The sequence below is a fragment of the Lissotriton vulgaris genome, chromosome 3_1 (assembly GCF_964263255.1).
Source record: "Lissotriton vulgaris chromosome 3_1, aLisVul1.2, whole genome shotgun sequence".
In the NCBI taxonomy this organism is placed as follows: Eukaryota; Metazoa; Chordata; class Amphibia; order Caudata; family Salamandridae; genus Lissotriton; species Lissotriton vulgaris.
In genome coordinates, this window is record NC_141689.1 from 399,848,178 (window position 1) to 399,868,125 (window position 19,948).

A 19,948-nucleotide genomic window follows, 5' to 3' on the forward strand; every position below is an offset into this window, starting at 1 on the left:
TGACATGCGAGCTGGATACATTGATATTTCGTTGATTGCTGTACACACGCGGGGCAGACACATTATCGGGCCGGTACTCCTCCCATTCAAATCGAGTACCCTCAGCCCGTGGAAACCCATCCCTGTCGTGATAACAAATTTTATTCAAACGAAAAAGCACCCCCCCTTTGGTTGGCCATCTCGGAGTGAAGAGGAGAGTGTACCAGGCATTACAGGATCCATTATGTGAAAACGGGAGTGGAATGAGTGGAGTGCCCCCTTTCTTCTGATGCCCAGGCAACATCCCACACACCCAGCAATTGGACGTATTTGTCATATTATGCGTGTGATGCAGAATCTGGATAAAGCTATTATTCAAATAAGTCTGTCGGTGCCGTTCTTCATGGTAGGGTAAGGTGAAGTCGAAATGTTCAGATGGAGCCGGGGTAGTCGGCAGCAAATGTTCACGTGCAGGTACCACAAGTTCAACTACCCAGGCTATCACAGCTATAACCACAATAGTCAGGACAAAAAGAATGTCACCCAGTATTCTTTTGTCTCGTGATGCAGATGACGCCAAAAAGTTCTCAAATAGTTCAAATTGTTCACAAAGTCTCAGATATACATGTGTATATCCCTAAAAAAGAAAAATACGGTGCTGAGCTCCGAGGTAGCCGTTGTTTTCTTCTCCGGGGTCAAGACGGGTGTCGCTACTCTTGGCAGAACTGATCCCCCCCCCTTGAGATTCCCGGTTTCCGTTTCACAAACCCCAGAGCGGTAACCAACCAGTCTCGAAAATCAAAAAAAATCTTCTTATCGTGGCCGCAGATTATAACGCTCTCGTCCAGCAACAGGGTGGTCTGGGAAGGCTCCCTCAACTTCGGCCGACGTCACAGCTGCGCTCTTTTCTTTCTCCAGAATCTCTTTGTAGTCGGTCAGCACAGCAGGATTCACCAGATCAGGAGAGACACGACGGCAGTGTGTTGAGTGCACCCACCGCTTCCTATTGGTCACTCGTACAGCTGTCCGGGTCGCCAGAAGGACCTGCTCAGGGCCCCGCCACCTCGGCTCCAAGCTGCTCGCCCTCTCAAACGATCGGATCATAACATGGTCACCGGGGCGAAGATCATGGCCCTCTCCAGTAGAGTTGTCAGGGAGCGCTTCTCGAACCTGTTGATGAATAGAAAGCAAATCATTTGTTAATCGTGCCAAATAATCGTTCATCATTATACAAGGCACATCATGTATTAATCGTGGCTTGGGCACCCCCCAGATATTCATAGGCCGTCCAAACACCACCTCATACGGTTTGAGGCCAGTTCGCGAGTGGGGCACTGATCTAAGAGAGAGTAATGCTAGCGGCAAAGCATCCGGCCATTTCAACGACGTGGATGCCACAATCTTAGCCAGTTTGAGTTTCAACGTGGCATTGTACCGCTCAACCAGACCTGCCGACTGAGGGTGGAACACAGCATGAAACTTCTGCTGAATCCCTAACCCCTTCAGCACATACTCCACAATTTTCCCGACAAAATGAGGCCCATTATCGCTCCACAAAAATTTGCAAACTCCAAAGCGAGGAAAAAACTCCTTAAGCAACACCTTAGCTGTTGTCAGAGCTGTATTGTCTTTCGTGGGGAAGGCCTCAACCCATTTTCTAAAAGCACATACCACCACTAAGACATACTTCGGATTGTTGCAACGCTCAAGCTGGATATAATCCATTTGGAGTACCTCGAATGGTGCGGAAGGTGGAACGAACCCTCCTTTCGGAGTATGGGTCCCCTTTCCAGGATTGTGTTGCAAACATACCAGGCAGGTCTGCACTACTCTCTTGGCAGTATTAGCAATCTCGGGATGTTCCCAAACTCGTGTTAGCAGTCGAGTGATTGCGAGAGCTCCCACATGCGCCAACCCATGTGTCATCTGGACCATCGCTTGCAAGTAAGCTGCAGGCAATTTCCATTTCTCCATGTCCTTGCTTCTCCAACAACCTTCATCATCTAGCACCCCATCTGCTGCCCATGCCGCAAGTTCTGATTCAGTAGCTGATTTCTGAATATCTAAGATTTCTGCTCTAGCATCGTTCCATCGCTCAGCCTGTGATTGTGTCACGTACATGGGGGAGTCAGTTCGAGACATAGCCGTTTGTCTCGCTATGCTGTCCGCAAAGGCATTTCCCTGACCCACTTTATCAGTGATCTTTTTATGGGCGCTACATTTTATTATCGCTACTTTCTTTGGACAAAGCAACGCGTTTCAGAGATCACGCACTAGTTCTCCGTGCATAATGTGTACTCCATGAGAAGTCAAAAACCCGCGTTCTCTCCAGAGTAGCCCGAAGTCATGTGCTACTCCGAAGGCGTACCGACTGTCTGTGTATATGTTCACACATAGGCCAGCACTCAATTCGCAGGCTCTTGTCAAAGCTATCAGCTCCGCTGCTTGAGCCGATTTCTGTGGTATTCTAGCTGTTTCTACCACTGTCTTAAGTGTCGTGATCGCATAGGCTGCGGAAGTCGTGCCATCTGGCAGCCTCAAACACGATCCATCAACCCACAGTTCCCCATCCACATCTGGAAGTGGCATATCCTGTAAGTCGACACAACCCTTTGTCTGTTCCTCGGTCAGAAAAACACAGTTGTGTTGTTTGTCTTCCTGACCCTCCTCGACCGGATAGGGCAATAAAGTGGCAGGGTTCAGGGTAGCACATCTTTTCAGTGTGATATGTGGCGCCAACAGTGTAAGCTCATATCCTGTTAAACGTGCACTCGTGAGATATTGGGTCTTTGTTTGATTTAGCATGGCATCTACTGCGTGGGGAACTAGCACCAATAATTTGTGCGATAACACTATTCCCTCACTCTGCCTTATAGCTACTGATGTTGCTGCAACTGCTCGAAAACACCCAGGCAACCCTCGTGCTACAGGATCAAGAATGGCTGAGAAGTACGCGCATGGCCTCTGCTTATCCCCGTGTGCTTGCACTAACACTGACAACGCGCACCCATCTTTCTTGTGCACGTACAATGTGAAAATCTTCGTGTAATCTGGTGTACCTAACACGGGTGCAGAGCAAAGGGCCTGTCTCAATTGTTCAAAAGCATTCTGACATTCATCTGTCCATTCAAGGGGCATTGGTGTAGCTTTGGACAGTAACGCTAGCAAAGGTTTTATAATGTGCGAAAATCCCATGATCCACTGCCTACAAAAGGACGTTAACCCTATGAAGGCACGTACATCTCTCTGTGTGCGGGGGACTGGTGTATCTAAAATCGCCTGAATTCGATCTGATGTTAATGCACGCCCCTCCTTAGACAAAAGATGACCGAGGTAGGTCACCTTGGGTCTACAGTATTGAAGCTTTTTCTTAGAAACCTTGTGATTGTTCTGTGCCAGAAAAGAAAGCAAAGCAATCGTACTCTCCTCACATTGTGCATATGAATCTGCAGCAAGCAGAAGGTCATCCACGTATTGGATAAGGGCAACCCCAGACTGTAACTCAAAGGAATCAAGCTGTCTTTTCAGAGCCTGGCTGTAGATACTCGGGCTCTCAGTGTAACCTTGAGGAACACGACAAAATCTATACGATTTATTATTTAACGTGAAGCCAAACAAATACCTGCTATCAGGATGGACAGGGATGGAAAAGAACGTGTTTTTCAAGTCAATTACACTAAAGGTCGTTGCCGTTGGTGGCACCAGGGTGAGCAAGGTCGTAATGTCGGACACCACCGGATATTGGGGAATGACAATTTTGTTAATCTCTCTCAAGTCAATAATAAACCGATAGACCTTGTTGTCAGTATCTCTCTTAAGAATCGGGAGAATAGGGCTGTTACAAACATTATAAGGAACCTCCTCCACCACTCCTGCAGCTATCAAATCTTGAACAATATGTGTCAGGGCAATTTCACCTTCCCTCGAAATCTTATATTGTGGCACCCGTGGCAGAGAGGCCCCCTCCTTAACAGTGATGTGAATAGGTGGAATACGCATCTCTCCCACATCCGTGTCTGAGGTCGCCCATAACGTGTGCGGTAGAGAGGCCAAAGCTGGAATGTCTAGTATAGTGCAAAACCTATCTGAGTCAGGGTAATTGTCGTTTAGGATAACCCGCACTCCCTCAGGAGCGCACCGTATCATTGCTCGAAAATATTTAAGCAAGTCAATGCCTAGGATATTATCTGGTGTATGGGGCGATAGCAAAAATTGACCAAAACTAAAAAATTTGTCAAGACAAAGTGCAAGGGGTTTTGACAATGGGCTAGGGGAGGGTGTGCCATCGAACCCTACACATGTTATCATTTCGCCGGACAGGGGAGCCCTCGGAACCAAGTTTTTTGACAAAGCGCTACGAGTAGCCCCTGTGTCGACTAGGAATTGATCAGTAGAACCCAAAATACCCGCTGTTACATATTGACCCTTCTGATCTACCGGCACTTCAATTGATTCCGTACCCCATCCTACGCAATCCTATGCATGCACATAATCCTGGTGCTCCACATTCTCGCCCTCCGATATCTGATATTGGTTTCGTCTATCAAAAGTATTTCGTTCGTCCTGGCCACGGCCTTTTTCCTCAGCCCTTCCACGATCACCTCCACCACCTCTCACCCCGTGTAACTGCCTCTTGACCTACCGCCTCCTCGACCACGCTGGCTACGCTGCTCACGAAGTACCGGAAAATCTTCAGCCCAATGCCCAAACTCTTTACAATAGGCACATTGATCCTCCGCTATATCCGTACGACCATACGACGTATTTCCTCCACCTCGTCTACCTCTATCATTCCCTCTACCCTGTGTTCCCCGAACCTGTGCCAACATCACCTTCGTTTTCAATTCCTTCGCCTTCTTATCAACACTTTCTTTAGCCTCCAACTCCTGCCGCTCATAATACTGAGCCATAGTTAACAAAGACGCAGGGGTCGCCGTGGCCCAGGAACTTTCACTCGATTTCAATCGTTTTGCAATCTCCGGTAGGAGATTAGTCACGTACTTATCTACAAACAAATGCCGACCCGTATCGTCTGTTAAAGATTGACCACTGTAATCATGAAACGCCTCTTCGAAGCGTGTAAAGAAATCTGAAACCGTTTCATCTGGCTTTTGTTTGCACGAGGCTAACATGGTCCAATCGATCTTTTTAGAAGGTACAAGCGTTTTTAATTTATTCAAAATAGCCGCCGGGAGGTCTAAAATCAGCTGGCAAGGCTTACATGCCGGTTCCCTATCTAAATCAGCAGCATTTATTTCTTTCCAAGTCCCCCCAAGTATTGTTTCATCATTATTTTTACGAATTTGTCTCCATATATCAGGCGGAAGAATTAACTCAAAATACAGATCGATGTCGACAAGAGTCATCACACAAGACGAAATAGCCCCTTTCACCCCTTCATAGAATGCCGCCGGATTTTTCCGAAGATCAGGTAAAGAATTTTTCAATGCAATAACATCTGCTCTATTCCAAGGCGTATACACCCAGTTATATACAAAATATCCCTTCGCATCCTTTGACAATTTATCATCATCTGTACCTTCCCCTTTTAGTGGAACATACAAAGGTGCGGCTTCACGCATAGGCATAACATGCAGTGCAGAACTCTTATCTGAACCCTGGAGAGAACACTCCTTAGACTGCCCATTAGACTCCGGCCTGGACTCCTTATTCTTTTTCCGCTCGTCCCGCAATCTGGTAGTCTCATCTCGCAGCTGGATCAGTTGCTTGTAAAGGGCATCGACATCTGCAAGATCAAATACACCTTTATCCAAATTCTCATGGTGAACTGACACAGCCTTAGATTCTAGTGTATCTGAAAATTGGCGATATGCGGTAACAACTTCATCTGCCAAAGTAGCCAGAAAATACAGTAATTCTTGGTCTGTCCATGTACCCCTTTCAGCAATAACGTCAGACTGAGAAACAAAATTCGTATTCACTTTACGAGCCCAACTACGTAAATGTGCGGATCTCTCCACAGAAAACCTGGTACCAGATATACCCTTCTTGTCAGGCTTATCCTGTCCTTCATCGTCCGATTCTGCAGTTGGAGCCGTAGGCGAAACGTACGGAGGCGGTGATCGATCTAGCAATGAAAAATCATCAATTTCATTAATAAGGACAGGATAAAGCGGTCGGCGAATAGGGAATTGACCAGTCGTTTGCAATTTACGTTCCCGTTCCTCCCTCTCTTTCTTCTCCTGAGCCTCCTTTTCCTCGAGCTGTAAAGCCTTATCACGAGCAGCCTTGCGCTGCTCTTTGTCCGCCAAGGCAACTTCACGTTTCATTCGCTCACGCACCGCTTTCTCCCACATTCGCACACAATCAAACATATTTTGTCTAGACCTGCGTTGAAACAAACATTGCTCCACAAACTGTACTTTACGTAAATCGAACGACCCATGTAGAGGCCATTGCAATTCAGGATCCGCTTTAGTATACTTATTCCATAATTTACTGTACATTATAGGGGGAAGGCCAAATTTAATGTACATTTCCCGATTTGGTGTTCCTTCTGGGGGAGCCGGCTGTGCTTCCGCTAACCTAATTGTGGTACCATTTCCAAGACAGCACATCCCTCGGAGTGTGCTTAAAACAGGCATGTTCAAAAAGTATCACGAAAGCGTGACACCGTATAAAATGGCACTTACAGTACTTCACACAAATGTGCCACTCAAAGGGAAGAAACAAAATTAGAGAAACATCTCTACATGCCTGCCTATGTGAAGTGCACTACACATATAGATTCAAAGGTCACAAATTCACAAATGTTAGCTAACTCAAATCAAAATCATAGGTCATAGAACTTCGGCAAGCGTCCGAGGACTACCTTACCGATCACAAATCATAGAACTTCAGTAAACGTCCGCAGACTACCTTACCGATCACAAATCTTACCCAAAATCTCAAAGGTCCAGATTCCAACTGCCAAGGTCTTTTAATCGAATCAGCCAAACGGCACTTTATCCAGCAACGCAGACGATCAAGAACTCAGTCGGAGACCGGCGCCACCTGGAAGGTCAGATCAGAAGGAAAGGAAGAAAACACTGCGGGTGCCAAGACTCGGGTCACTCGGTGGCAGCGTACGCGTCCATGGCGAGTTTCCAAACCTTCGTCACGACCTCTCCTTCGGGCATCCGAGTCGCCGATGAGTCCCTTCGTGGTCACCAATTTGTAGTATCGGGGTTCCCAAGGCCTACAAGCTCCGAAGATAACCCACTTACATTCAAGAACTGTTGGCACGGAAACTGTAAAATTCAAAGAACAAGTTTATTAAGACCCCATGGGGTGGTGGTACATTCCTACAGCACCCTTCGGCAATGCAAGAAGTATCACACCGAACATCGGTGTGACTCGGTCTTTTATACAATTTGCAGGTAATAAAAAGATAGGCGGCACAAAGTTACAAAGCGTTATGTACATATATGGGCATTTTTGGAACACAGCCAGCTCATTGGAGGGGTTACAACTCCGCTGGTCAGTTTGGCGGCACATTCCTGAGGGGTGACTGGTCAGTGGGGACTGCGCATGTACAGGCTTGACCAGTACTAAAAATAGCCTGTTGCTGGGCAAACTCAAGTGGTCAGTGGTACGGACAACGGACTAAAGGGCATGCTAGCCACGAGGCCGCTTATGATCTAAGATGGCCGCCGTAACATACAAAATGGCGTTTCCGTGTATAGCCAAGTTAAGCGGGAAAACGTGTAGCTACAGCTAAGCGCTAAGGCGGCCATTGTCAAATTACGACAAGAGGGGATCCATCGGAAGATCTTCCAGAGCATGCGCAGGGTGTTGAAGCACGATGATGAGATGGCGTTGACTTGTCTGGTCATCGAGAGGGAGGAGTCCAGGATGAAGCCCAGGTTACGTGTGTGGCCCGTTAGCTTGGGAGTGGTGCCCAGGGCAGGGGGCCACCAGGAGTCGTCCCAGGCGGAGGGCGATGATCCCAGGATGAGGACTTCCATTTTGTCTGAGTTCTGTTTCAGGTGGCTGTTCTTCATCCACTCGGCGACGTCTTTCATCCCTTCGTGTAGGCTGGTTCTGGCGGTGGCTGGGTCGTTGGTGAGGGAGAGGATCAGCTGGGTGTCGTCGGCGTAGGAGATGATGTTGAGGTTGTGTTGGCATGCGATGGTTGCGAGGGGGCTCATGTAGACGTTGAAGAGGGTGGGGCTGAGTGATGATCCCTGTGGTACGCCGCAGATGACTTTGGTGGCCTCGGATCTCAATGGGGGGAGTCGGACTCTCTGGGTTCTTCTGGCGAGGAACGAGATGATCCACTCCAGTGCCTTCTCTCAGATTCCGATGTTGCTGAGGCGCTGCACTAGGGTGCGGTGGCAGACAGTGTTGAATGCTGCGGAGAGGTCCAGGAGGATGAGGGCCGCTGTTTCCCCATTGTCGAGGAGGGATGTCGTCAGTGGATGCGATGAGGGCGGTCTCGGTGCTGTGGTTGGCTCAGAAGCCGGATTGTGAGTGGTTGAGGGATCCATTTGTCTCGAGGAAGGCGGCTAGCTGTCTGTTGACTGTCCTCTTGATGACTTTGGCAGGAAAAGGGAGGAGCGAGATGGGGCGGAAGTTCTTGAGGTCGGTGGGGTCCGCTGTTGGTTTCTTTAGGAGGGCGCTGAGCTTGGCGTGCTTCCAGCAGTCCTGGAAGGTGGCGGTGTTGAAGAAGGCGTTGATGATGTTCCGGAGTTGGGGTGCGATGATGGAGTCGGCCTTGTTGAAGACGTGGTGGGGGCAGGGGTCAGTAGGGGAACCGGAGTGAATGGTGTTCATCGTGCGGGTGGTGTCTTCGGTGCTGACCGAGGTCCAGGAGCAGAGGGTGGTGGTAGCGGCGTGGGGTCGGTGGTTGGGTGCGTGGGTGCGTGGTTGGTGCGCCAAAGCTGTTGTGTATTTCGGCGATCTTGCAGTGGAAGAACGAGGCGAGTGAGTCACAGAGGTCTTGCGAGGGAGTGATGTTGTTGTTTCCGGCGCTGGGGTTGGAGAGCTCTTTGACGATGTTGAAGAGTTCCTTGCTGTTGTGGGTGTTGTTGTCCAGTCGTTCTTTGAATGCTGTCTTCTTGGTGGTGCGGATCAGCTGGTGGTGTATGCGGGTGGCGTGCTTGAGGGCTGTCATGTTGTCTGTGGTCTGGTCGTTGCGCCAGGCTTTCTCGAGGGTGCAGCAGTTCTTCTTGGAGTTCTGAAGTTCGTCGGTGAACCAAGGGGTTTTCTTTCTGCTGTGTCTGCTGGGAGGGGTCCTCAGTGGTGCGAGGTCGTCTGCGCAGTTGGTGATCCACTGTGTGAGGTTGTTGGCTGCTTCGTTGGGGTCTGTTGTGCTGGCAGGAGGGTTCTGGCTGAGGGAGGTGGTGAGCTGGTCGGTGGTGATCTTGTTCCAGTTCCTGTGGGGAACCTGTTGCGGGTGGTGGTGGGTCATGGTACTTCTGAAGCTGAAGTGGACGCAGCTGTGGTCCGTCCAGTGAAGTTCGGTGGAGTGGCTGAAGGAGATGTACTTGCTGGAGGAGAAGACTGGGTCCAGCGTGTGGCCGGCATAGTGAGTGAGGGTGTTGTCACCAGTTGGTTGCGACCGAGGTTGGTGAGGTTGTCCTGCAGGGGGGTGGTGTTGCTGTCCTTGTTATTCTCCAGGTGGAAGTTGAGGTCCCCTAGGAGGATGTAGTAAGAGGAGGGGAGGGCGTGCGGGCTGATGAAGTCTGCGATGTCTTCGCTGAATTGTGTGCATGGTCCTGGGGGTCTGTAGATGAGGGTACCTCTGAGTGTGGTCTGGGGGTCGGTGTGTATCTGGAAGTGGAGGTGTTCGGCGGCGTTGAAGGTGTCGTCGGAGCTGGTCGAGATGCGGATGGTGTCCTTGTGTATGATGGCGATGCCTCCTCCAGTCTGGTTGACGCGGTCCCTCCGGGTGATCTTGTATCCGTTCGGGATGGCGATGGCGATGTCGGGGGCTGAAAAAGCGTTCATCCAGGTTTCTGTGATGAAGGCGACATCTGGTGATGTTGTGTCGAGCAGGTTCCAGAGTTCAACGGCGTGTCTGTGGACGGAGCGGATGTTGATCAGGATGCACTTGAGGTGGTTGCTGCTGGTGCTTTGCTTGGTGGGTGCGGTGCAGGTACGGAGGCAAGCGTATTTGCAGGCTTGGCAGGTGACGGGTCAGTGGGTGCACCTCGGGGTGGCTTGATAGCAGGCGGGGGTTCGGCCGGCGTTGAGTGCGTTGAGGGTGGCGGTGTCGTAGGTCCGTCGTGTGGTCTGGCGTTGGCGGGGGCCAGGGGTCCTGTCGCTGGGCGCGGTCCAGGCGCGGACGGGCGCAGACGGGCTTGCCTTTGGCGCGCCTTCGGTGCACAATCGGCGCGCCCGCTGCGCGTGAATGGATGAGAGGGGGGAGGAGGGAGGGAGGAGCAGCTGGGAGGCGGGAGCGGGGTGGCGAATAGGAGGGGAGAGGGTACCGAGGATAAAACGGGGGTGGGGCTGCAGGGGAGCAGCGGCAGGGAGCGGGGAGTGGGGAGAAAACAGCGGGAAAACAGGCGGCAGAACAAGCGCAAAAATTATAAAGTACAGGGGTACAGGGGGCGATAAAAATAAGACACAGAGCAGAATACAACACAAAAGTAGGCACAGGCGGCAGAACAAGCGTGAAGATTAGAAGTCCACAGGGGCGAACAAAATAAGGCACAGAACGGAATGCAATACGATTTAGGCACAGAACAGATTGTAAAAATGAACAACCAAGAGGCACCTCAGCCCAGGGGCAGCTGCGACGAGGCGGCAAGAGCAGGGGGGACCGGCTCACTCAGGAGGAGTCACGCGGCGGGAGGAGCGACCGGCTCTGACGAGGTTGATGTATTTTGAGTTGAGCATGCTCATCAGGAGGTGGCGGGGGTCAGGTAGGAATTTGGGAGGCTGGGGAGCAGTGTTGCTACCACTGTACAGTTGCAAAAGGACCAGTGTTTTTGCAGAGAGTCTGATGTGGGATTGTGGGATAAAAGATTTGCAGAGCACAAAGGTAGTTTGCACCATGTGCATGTATGCATCCTGAGGAAGAGGTTAGTGTTGATGTGAATATTGAGTGACATGGCAATCTGATACTTATAATACCTGACCCCTGAAATACCACCGTAAAAAAATTGTTATCCAGAGATTTTCATTTTTGAATTACGTTTTGGGATCATTAGAGTAATTTAGCTGATCCAGGCCAAATGTTTCTGGACATTTTTTTAAAAATGGCGGATGTGTTGCAATGATGATGTAATATTTCATGAACCACGAGACCTATATACTTCATTTTGGTGTCAAAACATAGGTTTTGGGGGTCAAGTAGTCTTATAGAGTCAGAAAAAACCTCCTCAGAGCAACAATTTCACCATTTTACAAAATGGCGGATATAATTGAGGAAGAAGAAACACATATAGAAATAAATAAAAAAACAATCGTTTTTCATCCTTTTTTCTATACATCAAACAATGTTTATGATCTGAATATGAAAAAAAATGTTTATCACTCCTTTTTAATACATATTTTCATAGTTCACCTCATTTATTTTTGGGCAGTCGCTTGTGGTACATTTGCAGAATGTTGAATATTTGAGAAGAGCAATTTGACAGGGGCATCTTTTTGTAGCACATGTTTTTCAGCTGCTGTTCCTCCTTTGGCTGTTGGAGTTCCGCAGGGGTCGGTACTGAGCCCCACCCTTTTTAATGTTTATCTATCTCCTCTGGTGGAATTGGCTGAGTCGCACGGAGCACGTATTGTGTCGTACGCTGATGACACGCAGCTCCTTTTTACCTACGATAAGAACGCTGACTTCGATGGCCCTTCCATCAGGAAGTGCCTTGAGGCCATTTTTCTATGGTTCCAAGAGCACCAGTTAAAATGCAATTCGGACAAGTCAGAGATCATTTTATTTGGCTGTCCTCCTGACGTCCATTGGAAATCCTGGTGGCCGGCCGACATGCATCCTCCTGCATCACCTACTCTAGTGGCAAGAAACCTAGGTATAAAGATCGATATAGGCTTAACCTTCAAGCCCCAGATTCTCAGCTTAGTTGGCCAGTGTTTCGCCATGTTGCGCACCCTTAGGAAATTTCTTCCTTTCCTTTCTCACACTCACAGGATAATCACAGTTCAGGCGTTGATTGGCTCCAGACTCGATTATTCCAATATTCTATATTTGGGTCTTCCGGAGTACCTTCTTGCCCGTCTCCAGACAGTTCAGAATTCAGCAGCAAGGGCCATTTTTGGCCTTAGTCGTAGAGCTCACCCCTCAGCTCTCCTCGATTCGCTGCACTGGCTGCGAGTGCGGAAGCGTATCCATTTTAAAGCTCTGACCATGGCCTTCAAATCATTACATCGCATCGGCGCTGTATATCTAAGGAAAAGAGTGCAATTCTATCTCCCTTCCAGATCTCTCCGCTCTGCCTCACAAGCTCCGGCCATTATTCCAACCATTAAACGTGCTTTGATGGTCGTTCTTACAGACTGCTGGCCCCAAAACTCTGGAATAAGCTTCCCTTGTCTCTTAGAAAGTTAGACAATCTGCTGGCCTTCCAGAAGGAACTTAAGACCTGGCTTTATGGCCTATAGTTTCTTATTCCCCGGTCTTTTCTATTACAGATCTGTTAGCGCCGGGACACTCTGCCCGAGTAGCCGTGCGCTCTATAAGACACCCATCTAACATAACATAACATAACATAACATGTGTGTGTAAGTTCTGTGGATAGAGGCTTTAGAATTTTTATAGGTTTTAGCACACCATAAATACCTTCCCAACCAAATTCACATGGATCTTTCTCTACATATGCATGATCCAAAACAATTACTCATCTTCTGATGAAGTAGAATACCCTTTTAATGTGTCCACGCACAGAATATGACATCGATGGAAGGTCACTTAGCAGGACTTATTTCCTGAACTCACTATACCTAAGGTCGTCATATGTGTGACAGTTAGAACTCATTTTCCACACACACATACAGTATTTTTCTACATCTTTAAAATCACATTCTTCTTTCTCAGCAAATTCTTTTGGAAACTTCATAGATTCAGCAGTTAAAGCCCCAAGCTTTACTTTAATTTTGCTCATAGTGGCGTTACCTTTAAGAATATGTGCCTTGATATGAACACTGGGCATCTCTTGGTCAAGTTTCTTGAACAGAATACGAAACAGGATTACGTGTCTTTTCTCAACAGGTCATAACATATCCATAACTCTGACAAACCTTGACTTATGAACATTGCACCAAATCTAAGTAGCACAATCATAACATCTGAGTCATTAGACAGGATAGTTTGAATTGCCCACTCAACATGTCGCACAGCGTGAATGTCAGCTTTCTCCAATTTGCTGTCAAGTTCTTGAACAATATTCCTGTACCTTTTGAATATATCTCTGCAAGCATCAAGTCTTCACTGAGAATCATTCTACTTGCAATAATTGGAAATTCAGTGTTCACTGAAGCTTCAGCAATGTTTTGGACAGTAAACATCTCCAAGTTCATCTGTTGATGACCAGAATTTATCGAGTTGCACAAGTGTACATGCAGAATTTTTGATGCAGGCAAAGTCAATGATTCCACTTGTAGAAACTCATCTGATTCTCTCACATTCTTTGTCAAATAGTTCAAGATAACTGTAAAAGACAATGTGTAGTTCTTGCAAGGTGCACACAGACTTTGATATCTGTAGAAAAGTCTGAATGGCCTCTCTGAAGTTTTGAAGGATAAAATCTTGACCATTTGCAATTGGGATGTATAGTCCACAACAAAAGCAGGTTTCAATTAGGACACCTTTTTTAATTGAAATTCTTCAGGTGAAAGTTTTTTTTCCAAACTTCATTGTTTTGGTTGCAGCATCTTCATCAAATAAGGCATTTGCTGGAAGAAGATCATGCGACAGAATGTCGCTGATAAATTCGCCCCTTACTTTTGCTACATCCATATCTCTAAGTGCTTGCGAAAGAGCTTTTTTGTATCCTGTTTTAACGTGGCTGGTTGGACGTAAGTCTTTTGTTATGTTATTTTATAAATTTTAAAGAGCGCACAGCTGCCCCAGCAAAGGCTGAAATGCCTTGCTGTCATAGGCTGACCAACAGATGCACAGGAAGACCAATTATGGAGGAGATAGGTTTTTATGGCCTTACAGAAAAGCACATAGCTTAGGATTCATCTGATGTTCACAGAGAGGGAGTTCTAGAGCTTCAGAGCGAGAGCACGGAAGGAGCGCCCTTCTGCCCGTTCTCTCTTTACCCGAGGGGCAACCTCCAGGCACTAGCTCTTGCAGCGCAGTTGGTGGGTGGATATGTAAGGCGTAAGGAGATTAGCCAGAATATCAGGGAATTGGAAATTCATGATTCTATGGACAATACAGAGAGTTTTGAACCTTTGCATTTCTGCACCGGGAGCCAAAGCCTGCGAATACCGTTGGTAGTGGGCAGGTTCTCAGCAGGCTGAGGAGAGTTCGGACCGCAGCATATTGTGCCCTTTGAAGGTGAATTATCTCTGCTCCATTAGCCCCTAAATATAGGGAGCTAGCATAATCCAGCCTGGATAGTATTGTGGCCTGGATGATCACCTGTCAGAAGGTGGACTCGAAGAATCCCAACAATGTATAAATCCGTGTAGGATCCCTAAACATATCCCGGCTATCGCTTAAGTTTGGGCCTGAAAGGTAAGAGCGGAGTCAAACCATACTCCCAGATTTTTGACTGTCTGCTTTGAGGCAGACGGGAGCCCCAGAGTGGGTGGCCACCAATGCTCGCTTCACAGGTGAGCATCTTTACCCACCAACAAGATCTCGTGTTTACAGGCATTAAGTTGGAGACAGTAGGCGGTCATCCAGTCTGCAAAAGCTGTTAGGTCTTCTTTTAACTTGACCACATCCTGCTGAGAAATGTCTGATAGTGCTACCACCAACTGTGTGTCATCAGCCTTAGATACCACAGTTAATCCTCTGCTCCTGGCAACTGCTGCTCGGGTTTGAATGTAGATGTTAAATAGGATAGGGCTCAGAGCCAATCCCTGAGGAACCACTTGGTGGACAGAATGTACCTGGGAGCAGAAGGGGGGACAGACACTTGGAAGGTTCTCTCCAATAGAAAGGAGGTGAGCCAGCCGAGGGCAGAACTACAGATACCAATATCCTCCAAGCGTAGCTGCAGAATCAGATGGAACACTGTGTCGAAGGCAGCGCTTAGATCCAATAGGATCTTAATATGGCAATTAAAGCATTGAGTGAAATAGGTCAAACAGCTTTTTTTCTTTCAATTCAAATCTCTCCTTTAATTCTGCATATAGTTTTGTTCCATGTTCAAGAACATCTAGTAGACGTGTCTTCATATTATTATCCACATATTGTTTGGTCACAAAGTTGTGTACTCGCACAGGCTCAGTCATTTCAAAGGGGGTTCCTTGCTGCTGCATGAAAAGAAGAAGTCTGTCAAAATGTTTATTAAATCTTTTCCTTCTCTTTCCCTCAAGTTCGTGGTAAGGAACAGTTTCACGATAGTCCATTCATTTTGAATTTGTTATGTGCCTGAAACCATTGCTAATAGAAAAGATTTCATGGTAAACTTGCTGCCATTGAGCAACATATTTACTTTTACATGTCTGACCAACAATTCCCTTGGAGCTTTTCTGTGATCTCTGGATAATCGGTTCCACTTTCATATCTGGAGCCACAGCATTGAACCTTCCCACCCTGTCTTTAAACACACTGTGTCTTTGGATTTATTTTTTTGTAGAGGTATGGTTTTTCCACCTCTAGCTTCTTCACTCTTTCCAAATACCTGAACCTATATCTCAGGTAGTTTATGCAAACGAATTCCCGAAACACAGTAATCAGTGAAAACTTCCTGCACATTGCAACACAATGTTTGTCATTTGGAAAATGCCCATTGTTAATTACTGACCACCATCCACCATTGAGATGAGTTTCAAACCAAAAACCCAACCCCCAAACCCCACCCCATGTTCACTCTCAAGCCTGCAACACAAAGGATTTGGGGATTTAGAATAAACTAGTAATCTTTGCATAGAACCACTAGATGGAGGAACCAACAGGCTCCTACGTACCCCAAGCCCTGAAAGTCAATCATCACAAGCTGATTTCCGGTGAACCCGGCCGGGGTCTGCCTAGGTGAGTTTTTCAACACCACAGGTGCTGCATAATGTTATGGCACTTTCTCCCTAATCCAAGCCTGACCATTGCCTATTATAAATCAACAGGCTGTTACCCCCTCACCTAGACCTGATGAAGACCCGCCTTGACCTTCTAGCAGTGCAGACCATGGGTTGAAAGATCGACAGCATAAACAATTTGACCAGTCAGAAAGATTTCTGCGACAAGGCTTATTCATTCAGTCCGCAGATTTACTTGATGAACTTTTTGCATCTCTGGCCAAAATCATCCCCCCAATTTCCCTTGTATATATTACACCTTCACATTATCACTGAGCACAAAATGTCACCTTCCTCACTTATTTTGTGTTACATAGGGCCAGATGTAGGTAATTCATATTTACCGAATTTTACCGATTCGGTATTTAAGAGTCTGTAAATATGAAGGGGGGAGATGTAGGTATTACAGATTCTGTAAATGCCGAATCGTTAAGATTCGGTATTTACTGAATCTGTAAATACCGAATCGGTATTGCCCATTGATTCCTATGAGCCTTAAAGCCCAAAGGAATCAATGGGCAATAGCGATTCTGTAATTACAGAATCGGTAAATACCGAATTTTGCAAGGGTGCAGGGGGTGTCACTTTGACACCCTCTGGCACCCCAAAAATAGGCATGTGCGCCATGTGGCAAACAGACATGCCCTAAGGGCATGTCTGTCTGTCACATGGCTAGGTGTGCATGCACACGTGCATGCACACCTGAATTCGGTATTTTAACACCCAATTGGATTGGGTGGTAAAATACTGAATTTGTAGGGCCTTTGGGACTCAGAAGAGTCCCACCTACATCTGGGAATTACCGAATCGGTAAAAATACTGATTCAGTATTTTACAGATTCTGTAAATTTACAGATTCAGTAAATTTACAGAATCTGTAAAATCTGGCCCCCTACATCTCAAGATGCCAAATACCGGTCGGAAACGTCCGAATTCGGCCGTTTCCGACCGGTATTTGCCACCTACATCGGGCCCTATAGGCCTTTGTTAAAAGCCTTACAAATATTTAAATGAGGTTATTTATAAATGATGCAAATTTATAAAAGCTTTTGAAATACCCCATATGGGCTGGGTTTGGATTTCTTGCGAATAAATCACTGTGTGTAAATAACTGTTTTGAATAATCAGAAAAACCGAAAGTAATAGTAAGCACCCGACAGAACGAATAGTGATTTTTTTCATTACTTCCCAGGTTCTGAGGGATACTGGGTTACCCCATTGTATAATATTTAATTGATGGCAGATGATTATCTGCGAGGGTTTTTAACTCTCATTAATTGTTTTTAGTTTGCTACAATTTTTCAAATTTGGTGGGCTTTTTTGTTGGTAATAATTTGTTCACAAGTGGTGTGTGTTTTGAGTGAGCATGTCCGACAAAGAAACCTTGGCCTACAACGAGGAAGACATAGCTAAGCTCATCCAAGAGCAGAGTGCCTCTAACTTTCTCCTGGGTACTGATAGATTTCCAGCAGATGCAGGCTTAAGAGAATAATTTGCTAACATTGAGAGACTAGAAAAGAAGCTAATTAGATCCCTTCTACACGGGCACGTATTAATGAAATACTTGGAATCAAACATAATTACGAAAGGATTACAGGTATGAAGCGAACCTACAATATTCATAGACGTCCCAAAATTCAGGGAAGGTTTCAGCTATGTGGTAAACAACTGCTCCAGGCACTGGATGGTGCTTGGAGTAGAAACCACAAATGAGTATGTCAGAAAACATACACAAGACATTGCTGACCTGAAGAGAGAAATACTAGGAGACTCGGCTCTCACAAATGCCAAAGAAGCACTAGAGCGCGCAGAGAAGGCACTGACGGACTTTAACACCATTACATTAAATAGGAAACGGGACAAGCTATCAAAAGACTTGCGTAATTTTGACAAAAAGATAACCTATCCCTACCTCGCTGACAACTACCACCAGCCGGATAGTCAGGGGTTCTTCTCAAATAAGGGCAGACAGGGACCCAGAAGGTACAACACATTTTCCGATTCCTCAGTGGGTAGTAGCTCAGATTCTGAATCAGATAGGCCTTCAACCAGCAACCAAGACCACCAGGGCTCCCATTTTTTAGGGGAAGGCTACCAGCGAGAAAACAGGGGCGGAGGGAGACAACAAAACTGGGAAAGACCAAGACGATGGGGCAGGGGGAGGAATGTGCAACAGGGAACATCGCGTGTACGCTTCTACTTGCCAGAGACACATGGAGCGATCTCCACAAGGAGACAAACTTACAGATGGTAGGCACCTGCGGAGAACAAATTAATCTCCCCAGTCTACCTAATGGATCAACCCTAGCCCCATGATAAGGAGCCCCACTGAGACAGATACAGCACAACAGGGAGATACACGAACCCACAGTGTTCCAGTAGCCATGACACCGAGCATACCCCCAGTGTAAACATCTGATACCATTGAAAATGAGGCAGACACACCAATTTAGGTGCAAATGGCCAGAATGAAAATTTACCAAGGAACACTAAAGTGGCCCAACTGGGGACAAAAATGGATCATTCTGACCCTGTGATTACTCTTTCAAGCCACATGATGACACCGATTGAGAGGGATGTCCTTGCCAATGGTCTCTCCTTTGTACCAACTGTAATACCGGACTCATTTCAAGTGAAACTCGAACTGCAACGTTTCTTCCGCAAGATAAGATTAAAGTACTGTTTTGCCAAGAACACCTATACACCAGCACCAGCAGCAACCACATTCAGACCGGCCTCCACTTTCACACCAGCAACATTTATGATGAGTGATAGGATTATTGCATTTGAAGAAATTTTGCTCGAAGAAACCATGAACCTACTAGATACAAGAAAATACATCAGGCATAATATCAGTAAGGAGAAGAAATGGGCACTCAATTCCTTAAGGACAAATTACTCCATAATCATAAAAGCGGCTGATAAGGGTGGTGCAGTGGTTCTACAGAATACAGATGACTATGTTAAGGAGATAGAACTACAGCTAGGAGACTTTGAGAGTTATCAACCTATTGCAAGGGACCCGAAGCACGATCTCAGAGTCCTGATAGAACAAGTAACCAGAGGAGGATTGGATGAGGGTTTTCTGAGTAGCCATGAGAATGAATTCCTGAACAAAAAGGAACCAAGGATCCGGACAATCTACACCTTACCAAAGGTGCATAAGCGACTCAAGAGACCACCAGGCAGACCAATAGTGTCTGGTTGTGGGTCAATTTTGGAACCACTGAACCAATTTATTGACCACTTTTTACAGCCATGGGTCCCCAACAACAAAATTCTTTGTGAGAGACAGCATGCAGATAATACAACTATTGGAAGGTCAGACATTTGATTGCCACAACCAAATATTGGTAACCATGGATGTGTCATCATTATAGACATCAATCCCCCAGGACAAAGTACTGGAGGTAATTAGAGCTACTTTGGAATCAAGACCTAGTACCACATTGGATCCCCACAACCTTCCTGATCTCACTACTAGAAATAGCAATGGGAAAGAACTACTTTGTATTCACAAGACAGTTCTACTATCAATGCAAGGGAGTAGCGATGGGAGCCACATATGCACCAAGTTTGGCGAATACATTTATGGACAACAATGAAGAGGAGCACTAGTACAGTCATACTAATCCATACCTGAACAAAATTGAAGTTTGGAAAAGATACATCGATGATGTGATAATGGTATGGTCTGGTCAAGAGAGTGAACTACTGGAATTCCAAGATTGGCTCAACAACAGGAGTAAAGACATACAATTCACTATGACAAGCAGTAAAGAATCCATAGATTTCCTGGACCTAACATTCA